The 13,689-nt window shown below is 35.0% G+C and overlaps 1 protein-coding gene across 3 annotated transcripts in view; it reads right to left on the bottom strand.

Moving 5' to 3' along the window:
- The window catches only part of LOC145681293 (glutamate [NMDA] receptor subunit 1-like), a 132,644-nt gene extending 122,782 nt beyond the window's left edge, over window positions 1-9,862 (bottom strand). Inside the window, exon 1 of one of the 3 annotated variants that reach the window (XM_081752934.1) lies at window positions 9,696-9,862. The gene's annotated coding sequence lies outside the window, so the exon portion shown is untranslated. The remainder of the gene's footprint in view (window positions 1-9,695) is intronic. The other 2 variants (XM_081752937.1, XM_081752935.1) reach the window with 2 other exon arrangements.
- Between the last annotated feature and the right edge of the window lie 3,827 nt (window positions 9,863-13,689).

Raw genomic sequence — 13,689 nt, 5'->3', positions numbered from 1 at the left:
GGAGAGCGGTCCAATATTACAAGCTACTATGTCTATGTGCTATTGAATGAGTATTATTATGATAAGTGATTGTAAAATACTTTTACATATATTGTCAGAAAAAATGATAGAATTGTGTTAATAATAGACAGAGTACAGATGAAGTGTAAGATCAAATGTTCATGCTACATCAATCATTTCCCTGCTAAACAAGTAGAGTTTCATTCAGAAAGTGTACAAATGTGTGTTGAGTTGGAAATTTTCAGGGGGACCGGACCCGTTGGACCCCGTTCGTGGGTGCGACTCAGAATATTAGGTAATTTTAAAGATTGTGTCCAGTGCAATTCAAAATGCAGATGACGCTCGATCTATGTTGCTTATCATCATGAACACAACTTAAGGTTGGTTTAAAGGGACAAGTTTTGCCGATAGATGTTACTACAGTTTTCGTATCTCTCTCATGTAATTTTTACCTTTCGCGAAAATTCACGATTTCTCTTACGAACTTCAAACTACAGTTTTCAAATTTTTATAGAAGGAAATTCATAACCTATCGAAGCTAGCAATCCGCACCGATTTTTTATTAAGAATTTTCATCATTGTTGGAACAGTATATTGTTAAAGATTTGGATATCGAATTTCAACAATTAAGGCATTTCAACAATGAAGAAAATTCTAAATAAAATATCGACACAGATTGTTACTTTCGATAGGTTATGCAGTTGCTGATTTAAAAAATTGAAATCTGTAATTTGAAATTTGTAACAGAAATCTTGAATTTTCGTGAATGGTAAAAATACATGAGAGAGATACGAAAACTGTAGTGACATCTATCGGCAAAGCTTGTTCCTTTAAACCAACCTTAAGTTCAATCTTCTGCATTGAATAGACTTAGATTTAAATTACAACAGAGATAGACTGATATCTCTCGTAAGGGAAATAGTATTCGTCGAACGTTCATTATCGCCCATACAGTGGGTGATTGATGTAGTTTACAAAGGTCTAGTAAGGAAGTATTAGCCCATCATTACTTCGTCTCTACAATAATTAACCCTGAACAATCAAGACTAAAAGAGAGTTAGAGTTAAACGTTAATCTATAACTAACTTTATGGCCTATGGACCCTGGAGGTTCAATGCCGCGTTCACAAAAGCTCTCCATTGACTTCTATCCTTAGCCAACTGGATCCAGTTCCTACACAGAGAAAAATCCGTTCTCCGGACAGCGGTATATTGTACAAATATATGGTATCCTCTTGCTTCCTATAGAAATCAGTACGGAGCATACGTTATCCGTATGCTACATAGGCACTGCCCTTAGATGTTACATCATGCCGTTGCAGGATGTCTGACATCTAACAGTTTTCCGTATATCACATGCATATACTTATGTTACTTCGTCCGCTATATGTTATATACGTCCATTTTTGTGTGAGATCCTGACTGCCTACATTGTTTCATACGGAAAGTACGTATAGATGGAACACTTATACAGAAAGTATTATAAAACATGCATTTTCAGTTATACGTCTGCTGTACGTTAAGTCCAAAAACTACAGGAATTACGCATGTAACCTATCTTTTTAAGTATGTCACCTACAATTTTTTTTCTCAGTGTACTTTGTATTCCTATCTCTGCTAGATCCACCTTAATATTGTCCTCCCATCTTCGCCTAGGTCTTCCAAATGGTCGTTTCCTGGTTGGTCTTCCAGTTACGGCTTTGAAAGCGTTTCTACTTTCTTCCATCTTGGCTACATGACCTGCCCACCTGAGCCTCCTAGACTTGATGACTCTAACAATGTTTGGTAAACCGTATAAATTATGTACTTCCTCGTTATGAATTTTCCGCCATTCCCCATTCCCGTTCCTCTTGGGTCCGAATATTCGTCTCAGGATCTTGTTCTCAAATAATTTCAGTCTATGCTCTTCCTTCCTGGTAAGCGACCATGTTTTGCAACCATATAGAACAACAGGCATGACTATCGATTTATATATTTTAAGCTTCAAATTCCTCGATAGAATTCGCGACGACAAGAGGTTTCGAACTCAATAATAACACGAAGTTCCTGCTTTCAGTAGACATTTAATTTCTTCGTGAATATGGTTTTCGTCTGTTAATATTAATTCCAAATATCTGAAAGTACCCACTTTATCAAAAGTATTGTTTAATATTTTAACGCATCCATAATTTGCCGTATTATGATCCCGACGTACTTCCATTTATTTAGTTTTCCCTGCATTTACTTCTAAACACATGTCTCTGCAAGCACTTAATAAGACCTCTGCATTTCTTTCTATTGTTTTCCTATTGTCCCCTATTGTTAATCTATAACATGGAAAAGAAATATTTATTAACATAAGGATATATGTGCTAGAGAAATTTGTTTCTGCTAAGCTTTGCTCAATGTGTAAGACAATTCACTAACAGACATTTAAATTCACATTTCAAAGTCTTTTAATTTTGATTTATGAGATTTTATTGTTGTACCTCTCGCTAAACACTCCCAAATTAAAATCCAGAACTAATACAAATCTCATATTTCAGCAAGTGTCAGCACGTTGGCTCAATAGTGCAGCGCTAACTTCTGGTGAAGGGCCCTTCGTTCAATCTGGTGAGTTTGTGGTGGACAATATGACGAATATGATGCCTAGAAGATGAGACGAGAAATAAGGCTTTCTCGTCTCGTCTCGTCTCGAAAATTTTATAGTCTGATTTTGTAAAATTATGTACAAAATTTATGACCTATTTTTCTTTTTTTAATTTCATCTAGAAGTTACCGGAATCTTTTTGAATCACAAGAGGTCCACAGAGAGTGTGATATAACAACATTCTCATCTCGTGGGCAACACTAATCTCGGAATTCTCCTCTCACATTCTCATTCTACCAATTCGTTCCATATTCAATCAGTGTAATTAATTATTCGCCTTCTTTAGCCTGCAGGGAATAAACACAGGACATAAAACTGAAAATGTTCTGATAAGATTTCTAAGTACGTGTAAATAGTCTCGATGACGCTCAAGGTGGACGGAGCTCAATGAGAACTAAGAAAATTATCTAAATGGAACAAATAACCAGTGAGAAAGTGGATGTACGATAATGTTAGAGTTAGCATGGCTAAGGATTTGAATCAACCAGTCGGCCGTTCAGGATGAAGTGTTTCCAAGATTTTCCTTAGTTTCGTCAGTTAGATCCGGGGTGTTCAGCTCCCTTTTTCATTTTTATAGTTGTTTTTTATTGTTGATGTTGCTAGTTAATAACTACTGTTGAACTTATTTTCGTGGGCTGTATCTTATTGTATGCTCCTTTAATATTACACAGAATCTGGTAGAGACAATTAAAAGGATCTCATGAAACGTACGTATATTTACGATGAAAGCAGGGGCGGATCCAGGACGGCCTTCTGGGTGGGGGCGGTGGGTTTTAATACTGCTACTTAGAGCTACTTTTAAGAGCGCCAAACTCTGGGATGGATTTTATTTATATATACAAAATAAGAAAATTTCCTCTTTGTGTGTGTGTGGGGGGGGGGTGCGATTGCCTCGATCGTCCCCTGGATATGCCACTGGATGAAAGGGTTTGCGTTTACGTTTACGGTAAGAATTAAGAATATCTACATATTTGCCTAGATTGTTATGCAACCGGAAACTTCTATGTGCTTTGAGGTTTGCATATTAACGTTACGGGAAACAAGGCAAGAAAGCCCAATTTCACATGATTCCTGAGTTTTCACAGTATCTCGTAAAATGAAATAGTACAAACTTGTGAAAAGCATAGATGGCCATTTTACACTGGGCTCGCACCCAGTTCTCTCAACTGGGCTCGCGCTCACTTATTTTATTGGAGCTCGGGCTCACTCGAGGTAGCGCTCAATTATTCAGTCCGAGCCCTGTTGAGCGTTGGCGCATAGCTCCCGAGGTTTCGTCTCGCGAGTTTAAACACTTCTGGTGAAAACTTGCGGAGATACTTTTCATCATTGATAATCGAGAAGAGGTATTCCGTTATACGAAGGAATATTTTCCTTTTCTGCCATGTAGAGGACTTCTAAGAAACTATATGAAATATAAAAAAACTGATGTAATTTTTTTGGCCTATTATAATTTGATGCATGGCTTTCCATTTCACTAGGTATTTATAGTACAGATTTCAAAATTTATTAAATCATCTGTAAGGAGAAATAACAAGCAGTGTGTTGCTATACGCAAAATTTCCGTAGCCATAGTTGAAAATCAGTTATAAGTTTAATTTCAATAAGGTTTTCGGTTGTTTTTTTTCGGTACAAGTAAAAACAAAGGAAGATAAAACCTTTTTTCGAAAATAAGTAATCAAACATACCACACGTACCATTTGTTGGATAAACCTTGTAAACATTTAAAATTATTACTAAAACACTTTACTGTTCTGCTACGTGAAGAAAGGAGTGTAGTCTGGAAAATCCAGGTGATGGTCATTCAATGCTCACTTTGTAAGAACTCAAAAATTTTTGATTTACAATGTAGATCTTACACACAGCATTATATGAAGTCTATATATAATAATAATTATGACATTTGAGAATTCTGTGAGATAAAAACGATAGGAGAGAATAGGAAAGACAGACATTTATGTAAGAGAATTTGTTTCTTTCTCACTTGGTCTGTTATGCAGGTTAGGTGTTGTTTTTATTACGCCTGCATTTTAAAATTTATTCCATTAACTGTATACAGTTCGGCACTTACACATTCGAAGGGGACAGACATTTTTTTTTTTTTTTTTTACTGGAATTACTGAAAGAATTATATGCAAACTTGATGATCTTTTATGTTCTATTGCTCAATGTGTATTTCATGAGGATTATTATTTTTGAATACTTTATACAGTGTAAACTACATTTTGTTCACATTATCTCATTTGAAACAGAAGATAAGAGTTAGATTCATTTAATAATAATAATAATAATAATAATAATAATAATAATAATAATAATAATAATAATAATAATAAATGCATGATGTAGAGGATGTTCAATTAGTCACGTATGTTTTAGGCTCCCAGATCTTCAGACTAAAATCCCATCCCGCGAATGTGATTTGTACATTTGATTTTGAGTTATAAGCATTTTAATATTCAACTTACTCCGAAAAATCAGTATATAGACTTAAGTACATGTTTTAGGAATTGACGATAACTTCTAATATACTCATGTTTCACAAATTGCACTTTGGTACTGGAATCTGTGTGCCCCAATTAACATGAAACTGCACTTACGTGAAAATAGCAAAATTTGCACATTCGCGGTTTTGGCATTGGACCGAAAAAAAAATGAAATCTTTGAGTTTTACGTTCCACGATTATGCCGGTTAGGCTAAAGGAGACGGTGATGACGATTAATGAATGAAATGGTGGAATGAAGAAAGCGGGAAGAAACGGGAGAACCCCGAGAAAACCTATGCACACGGTGTTTGTCCACCACAAAGTTCACTTGGCGGGGGCTGGGATCGAAGGCATTGGATCGATATATATATATATATATATATATATATATATATATATATATATATATATATATATATATATATCAAAACAAAATATAGCGCGAAATTGGGCATACTTATCGCACATTTATGGATGAATAGGGAATGGATAGCCATCATTAAAGTCACCGTTACCCATAAAAACGATAAGGATACACTCCATTAACAAACCCGGGCTAGATAATCGTCTCACACAGAGAAAAACGTATGTTGCGTACGTAAAGCGTATGGACGTATAGAATATATAGTTGCAGTATACGTATATAATATACGGAAGACTGTTAGATGTCAGACATCCTGCAACGGCATCATGTGACATCTAAGTGGGGGGAAAGGCAGTACATATGTTTCATATGGAGAATATACACTCCGTACAGATTTCCGTAGTAAACATACAGATTTCGTATAATTGTACATTATACCGCTGCCCGGATAGCGGAATTTTCTCAGTGTAGCTATCTATTGCAAAACATAGAATTCAAACATCTACTTTCGTTCAAGAGCTATCGTGGACGTAGCGGACGTAGCATTACAATCTTCTACGGCCCATGAGCATGATGCTGGTAAAGTGTTATGAGCAGTTTAGGGAAAATAGTATTGAAGACAAATAAAAAGAAGAAATAAAACTAGTTGAAAGGACTGAGAATATACAGTATTCTGAGGGTCGTGATAAAAGCGATTGGTGGAAGGAAAACGAGGAAATGTTTTACTTTCGTTTTCTTTGGATTTTAATTCCCCTTTCACTATGGAAGCTATATGAAGCGTGGACATACAGGTTGTCTTATATTCGAACCATACTCGCTTCTGTCGGGAATGAGTAAAAGTAAAAGAGCAGTTACGTTAAGAGTAAGAGCTAAGGAAGAAACTTTACTGTATGAAATATTCTCAATTGAGACAAATGAATCTAGAGTAATGTCAGCACATGAAATATTCTTGATTGCGGCAAATGAATCTAGAGTGATGACAGAGCGTGAAATATTCTCAATTGAGACAAATGAATCTAGAGTAATCTCAGGGCTTGTAATATTCTCAATTGCGGAAAATGAATCTAGAGTCATTTCAGGGCTTGAAATATTCTCAATTGCGGCAAATGAATCTAGGGTCATGCCAGGGCATGACATATTTTCAATTGAGACAAATGAATCTAGGGTCATGCCAGGGCATGACATATTTTCAATTGAGACAAATGAATCTAGAGTGATGTGAGGGCATGAAATATTCTCAATTGCGGCAAATGAATCTAGAGTAATCTCAGGGCTTGAAATATTCTCAATTGCGGCAAATTAATCTAGGGTCATGTCAAGGCATGAAATATTCTCAATTGAAACAAATGAATCTAGTGTGATGCCAGAGCATGAAATATTTCGGAGGGTACAGTGACTCGTTGGTAGAGCGGTTATCTCTGGTGCTTGCGGGTCCCTGATTCGATCCCAGGGCAAGTAAGTTTGTGGTTCCCAAATTGTATCCGCGAGTTTTCTCGAGGTATTCCCGTTTCCTCCCACTTTCTCATTCCACCAATTCTTCTATCATCATTCACTCACCTTAATCTTCCTTAGCCTAAAGGACATGATCTTGACACGTTAAACTAAAAAAATTCGTTTTTAATTTCGAATAATTTCGACATAAGTACATAAATTTTTGATTATTGTATTTTTCGAAAGAGTAAATCTTTCTATTACCCTCATATAAAAGTACTTTAGAATCTGATAAATAATCTTTGAGACCAGTCTATGAAGCACCTCAACGGGTACTGTGTTAAGTTGGTTAAGATTTGTTTTGAAATAATTATTATATATTCCATTTAATTTTGGGAACTTTTATTTTACTATTGAACTATTATTATTATTATTATTATTATTATTATTATTATTAATTTAATTTAATTTAATTTTAAGCATCTTATTAGCAACAACAGATTAACAGTCACTAGTGTGCTAAGGGAAATACAAAATACACTAAATACATTGCAGTATAATTGTAAAGTAAAGAATTTAATAGTAATAGAAGAGAGATGCAAATGTATCAGTGAGAAAGAATATAGAGATAAAACAACAAACATATAATATCTGTAAATAAAAAATACATGGTAAAATTGCATGCATAAACGAGAATCAATTGTATATATATATATATATATATATATATATATATATATATATATATATATATATATATATATATATATATATATATATATATATATATATATATATATATATATATATATATATAAAGACAGACACTAATACAAATAAAAGAAAATATATACGAATATTAAAGGCACCAATGCAAACAAGACTAACAACTTTTAAAAAGTTTGAAGAATTGATGACAAACGGTTGGAAATTTAAATTGGAATAGATATAAATTAAAATGGAATTTATTAGCTGTTACAATACAGTTACAGGTAAATAGAAGATTTAGAAAATAGATTAGTACACACAAAAGGAATAAATTTCCTGCAGTAACGGACCCTTAACGAAATAAAACAATCTAAATAAAAGCCTCCCTGTAATAGGTTATGTAAGAATTTTAGATCAAAAAGACTGCGTCTATTACCAAGGTTTATAATAATAATAATAATAATAATAATAATAATAATAATAATAATAATAATAATAATAATAATAATAATAATAATAATAATAATAATAATAATAATAATTCATAAGCTTTCATTTAATTAAAATGAAGAAGTGAGTCTTAAATATTTTTTTTTAATGTAAATAATATGACATTTTGTAAAGACCTCAGGTTAGAAAATTTACCTCAGGTTAATCCGTGACTATGGAACAATATTTTGTATATTATTAATACAAAGTTTTTGAAGTATTCCTGCACGAATATAAATTTATGTTTTTTTTTCTTTTAACGTAAAGCACTTTATTTACGAATAGTAATATGAGTATCATGAAAACAAATCAATTCAAATAAATAAATACAAATACAGAAAAAAAACAAGATAGTTCAACAAAAGAAGATAAACTTATTTGAAATGTAAAAAATGAAATGTATAATTCAGTTTAACGTCCCATGATTATTCCCTTTAGGCTAAGGGAGATAGATAATTAAGGCAAGTGAATGATGATGGAAGAATTGGTGGAATGAAAAGGTGGAAGTGCCCCGAGAAAATCCACAATCACGATGTTGTCCTCCACAAATTTACTTGGCCGGTGATCGAACTAGGGACACCACGTACCAGAGGTAGGCGTTGTACCACTGAGCCACAGTGACCCCTAAGAGAAATGGATATTTTGTATATAGAGCAAATAAGAACATTCGATTCCATCAATTATTTTTTTAAAAAAATTAACTATACTTAATAGATAAATATTTTTCTATTCTCTTTCTATAAAAGATGTGAAACTGATTTAAGTAGTAGGACATTCGTTTTTGAAAGGTTGGCAACATATTTTTAGACATAGATTTAAACTAAAAGTAGTACTTCTCACAATTAACACATAAATCTATTATTATTTTTAATATTTTATTAACGATTTACCATATAAGAGTTAAAAAGTGTCACATGCTGATGAGGTGGAAATGTGTAAGGTAGTCACAAATATTTTAAAATAATTAAATATTTACTCAGAATATGGAGAAATGTGTTTTAGATGAAATAGTGTATTGTGATTTTTGCAAACTGTTTGATACAAGCTGAAATCAAGCCATAAACCTTTGCTAAATAAAGTAAACATAGAAATCACATCTTTTATACAATAATGTGTTTTAGTAATAAAAAACTAGTTTTAATTACACCTAATTTAACTGACAACATTTAGTGCTTTTGTTTAATAATCACAACCGTGACGTATCTTGTTCTGCTTTTAACGTTATTAAATATTGAAATTCCGTGAGATAACAATCAGTTGAGATTTTGCTGTCATTCACACTTTTATATCTCACGTTTTATCAACCAATGATAACATCTAGTGGCATTTATCCCGTCATATTTCACCAGGAAACCAGTACAACAATTACATGTGTGACGTTTTATTATTCTCATATGCGCTGCACACGCGATACATCACTTCGATCTAGGTCACGGGGTGGATATATAGCTCGCCATGTAAGGTTACAGATGACTGTGAAAGAAACAGTTGTATCCTCCGCAAAGGAGCAGAGAGATACGGATTGTTTTGTAACGCACAGAATCCGCAGATTGTGTAGTCAGAGAAATGGAAAGCTTAAACATCTGCCTTACCTCCCTCAAAGGACCGCTGCCATGATGATGCTGTTTGGCCTCGAATCTATTGACTTTCAGCCGCGTTGTTCTGTGTAAAGCGGTGTATCCCATCGCCGACTACATAGCTCCGACCTCTCAGCGTTCTGTCATCTCGTATCAAACCCAGCATCACCGACAGGAGTCGCCACTCGAAACAACACGCTCACTGGGCAGCTGTAAAACACAAACGATTCCAATTTTCGGGGGAACTGTGATTCTTTTATGTCACTTGTTCCGTGATCACTCCCATACATATGCTGGAAACAGGAAAGAGTATTGGATTTCGTTCAGGAACCGTTTCAAAGAAATCGCAGCACTCGTTTCAGTGAAACCTCTGTAGATTTCTCTTTCTGTATCGTACGAATCCGTCGAAACAAATCTTGCTTGTACTTACAAATACAGAAATCTATTATTGAAAGTAACTAACAGATAATTTGTTCAGTATTAAGAGATTATTTTGATGAAGAGATATGCAACAATACACAATAAATAAATAAATAAGTTTTTTTTAAGAACATTCCTTTTCTAAAATGCGGCAATTTTTTTTTCCTTGTGAGATAAAATGAAGAAATACAACAAAGGATTAAATGCATTGGACGCTACGTAAATAAGTCTATTTTGAGTGAATCAATTCATGTGAACACTAGCTGAAACTGGGCGGGGGGGGGGGGTGCACGGTGGCTCAGTGGTAAAATGCTTATCTCTGGTGCTTGGGATCCCAGTTAAGTTAATTTGAAGGGTAAGGGGAAAAAACAAGGAATGTCCATGTGTGGGCTTTTTCGGGTGCTTTGTCCTATTTGTTGGTGACTCTTGGTACTATTTGACTGTATATGCCATGCATGCGTAGATGTAGAAATATCCATGTAAAAAGGGGCAAAAAAATTTCCCTATTCTTTTAAAGCTGTTTTCAATATTAAAACGCCGTTTTCTCGAAAATGCAATTTTGTGACATTCCTTCTGTTTTTCCCTTACCCTTCATTTGTGGTGGATAACATCGTGTTCTTTCGGGGTACCGCTGTTTTCTCTCGCATTCTCATTCCACAAATTCTTCCATTATTATTCACTTGCCTTAATCATTCATCTCCATTAGCCTAAAGAGCATATTCGTGGGACGTTAAACTAAAAGATTTTTACTAACTGAAACGCCCATTCTTGAACCTCTTCTCCCTTAGAATATGCATTTAAAAGAAAGTTTAGCTGCAAACATTGGTAATGTCATACCTTTTCACTCTCAGCTCACTACTTCTCACCTCTCATGCCGAAAGAGGCTGACATCAAGAATGCAACTGTCTACCTAAGTGATCAGTAGAGCAACCCACATTATGCTTTATTTATTTTTTTGTTCTTTAATTATGCTTTATATTTTCCAAACTATGCTTTATTATTAATTTCAATCATTGTTTTACATTAATCGTGTTCGTGTATAATGTATAATATTTACTATACGTTAAATATTCTAAATATCTTGAACTATTTATTAATATTTTATGCAACCAGTTTCTTTCATATTTAATGAACTTTCTACTTAATGCACTGTAAAGAGATATGCTTTACTCGAGTCAATTTTTTATCACTTGTGTGCACCTTAGAGGTGCATATATATAGAAAGGGAAAGTAAAAGATGCCACCAAAAAGTACAGAAAGTGCTCAAGTTCAAGAGGTACATATAACAATATAGTGTGGAGTTCTTGTGTACTATTCATTGTTGGCGGAAAGTTTTCTTCTTCTTTTTTCATTTTTTTCTTTTCTCGACATCAAAGGATTACACCGAAAAGTTTACAGAAATAAAAATAAACTTTTCATTGTTGCATTGTTATGTTCTTAATGATTTTGAATTGTAACCATTGGTATTAAAAAATATTAATACAGTATGTTAAACTTGCAGTGAAACAAAATTTTTCGAGAATTGTGCTATATATGTTAAATTATGCTTTATTTTCTAAAATTATGCTTTATTATGTTTTTAAAATTAGTTTCTTCTGGACCCTTAGACAACCAAACCATGTTCAAGGTACCAACCATATGTGTAAATTGCTGTTATGCGTTTTACGTTTTTGGGTTGCCCTAGTGATAAGGAAAATTATAGTTTAGGCACTAATATCGTTTTTTAAAAATTAATTTTGCATGCTATCCGCTTCCCGCCCCGCCCCCTTACCTCATGTCGATGAGGAATGAACTTGGACTTAAAAGAAACAGGGACTGCCACTATCCATCTAAGTGTCCCCGAAAACTATAGATTGTACAATGATATCGATCGTTTCCCATTCTTTTTACATGCTACTTCCTTCTCACCATACCGATGAAGCATACATTTGAACTCAAATAGCATCGGAGCTATCATAATTCATTTCAGTAACCTGAAAACTATGCATTTAAATATTAATGTCGGTTTTTTAATTATCTTTACATGTACTGATCCCTCCCCATCTTCTCTCGTCGCCTCATGATCAAAATTATCAATGAAATATCATAAGATCCTCGGGAGCCCTAACTAACTAACTAACTCTATGGCCTATAAAAACCGGAGATTCAATGCCGCACTTACAGTAGCTTTATATGGACTTCTATCCTTAGCCAACTGGATCTAGTCTCTATTTTGTATTAGTGTTTCTACAAAACCCATCTTAATGTTATTCTGCCATCGGCACCTAATCTTCCTAAGGGTCGTTTTCCAATTGGTTTTCCAGTCAAAACTCTGAAAGCGTTCCTATTTTCTTCCATTCTGGTTACATGACCTAACCTAACCTGAGCTTTCTAGACTTGATGACCCTAACAATGTTTGGTAAACGATATGAATTATGAGTTCCTCGCTATGAAATTTCCGCCATTCCCGTTCGCTTTGGGTCCGAATATTCTTCTTAAGATTTTATTAACAAATACTTTAAGTCTGCGTTCTTCTTCCAGAGTAAGCGAAAATATTTCGCAACCATACAGGGATGATTATCGTTTTATTTATAAAGGTAACCAAGAAAGTTCTGTCACTTTTTCACCGATCACCTTCGAACATTGAGATGTCACCTAAGACGTACCTGACAGATCAAAAATACTCCCCCATCAACATCGACGACCTTCTGCCAACGTTCTGGAAGACCATGAATTCTATCGTGGTAGAAGTTGGTGGGCCGTGAAGCGAAGAAGATAGCAAGTGCAGTTTGCACCTCTACTAGGAATTTGAATTGGTGCCCTCTAAGGTGATTGTCTAAGGAATGGAACTGGTGATAATCAGACGGTGCAATATCCAGGGAGTATGGCGGACGCAATAATGTTTCCCATTTAAGGCGTAGAATGATGTCCCGAGTCATCCCAGCCACATGTGGCTTAGCGTTGTCCTGAAACAGGAGGACCCCTTTGCGATTAAGAAGTACTGCTCTAGAATTTTGAGTTTTTTTTTAACACGGCTCAACTGCTGACAGCACACAGTTGCATTGATGGTCTGACAAGCTGGTAGAAGTTCACGATCCAGGATGTAACGAGCAGTCCCCCAAACACACAGGAGGACCTTCTTCTGGTTTAATGCTGCTTCCGGCTGTTTTGGAACCGGTTCATGATATGCTTACCAATGATGATGGCGTCGTGAAGCTTCGTACAGGACTCACTTCTCATCACATGTTAACACCCTGTCCAGAAATGGCTATTTCCTCAGACGAGACAGCAAAGAAACACAGGTGTCTGCTCGCGTTGCTTTCTGCCCGGAGTCAAATCATGTGGGACCCATCGACCCAACTTGTAGTGCTTCCGAAGTTGATGGAGGTGTTTCCGAATGGTTTCTCCACTTAACTGAATTGTAGTCCCAGTTCCTCACATGTCTGGCCACTGTTCGCCTCAATTGCTACCTGAATATCTTTATTTTGTACATGTGTTGGTCTTCCGGTGTGTGGTGCGTCTTCGAGTGTTTTCTCACCGTTCTTAAACTTGTTAAACCACCGCTGCACTGTCCGCGTAGCCACGACACCCTCATCAAAGGCCTGGCATA

The sequence above is a fragment of the Thermobia domestica genome, chromosome 3 (genome assembly GCF_964235325.1).
Source record: "Thermobia domestica chromosome 3, izTheDome1.hap1.1, whole genome shotgun sequence".
In the NCBI taxonomy this organism is placed as follows: Eukaryota; Metazoa; Arthropoda; class Insecta; order Zygentoma; family Lepismatidae; genus Thermobia; species Thermobia domestica.
The sequence above is the reverse complement of the archived record's forward strand: the minus strand, read 5'-3'. Positions and strand labels throughout refer to the sequence as shown.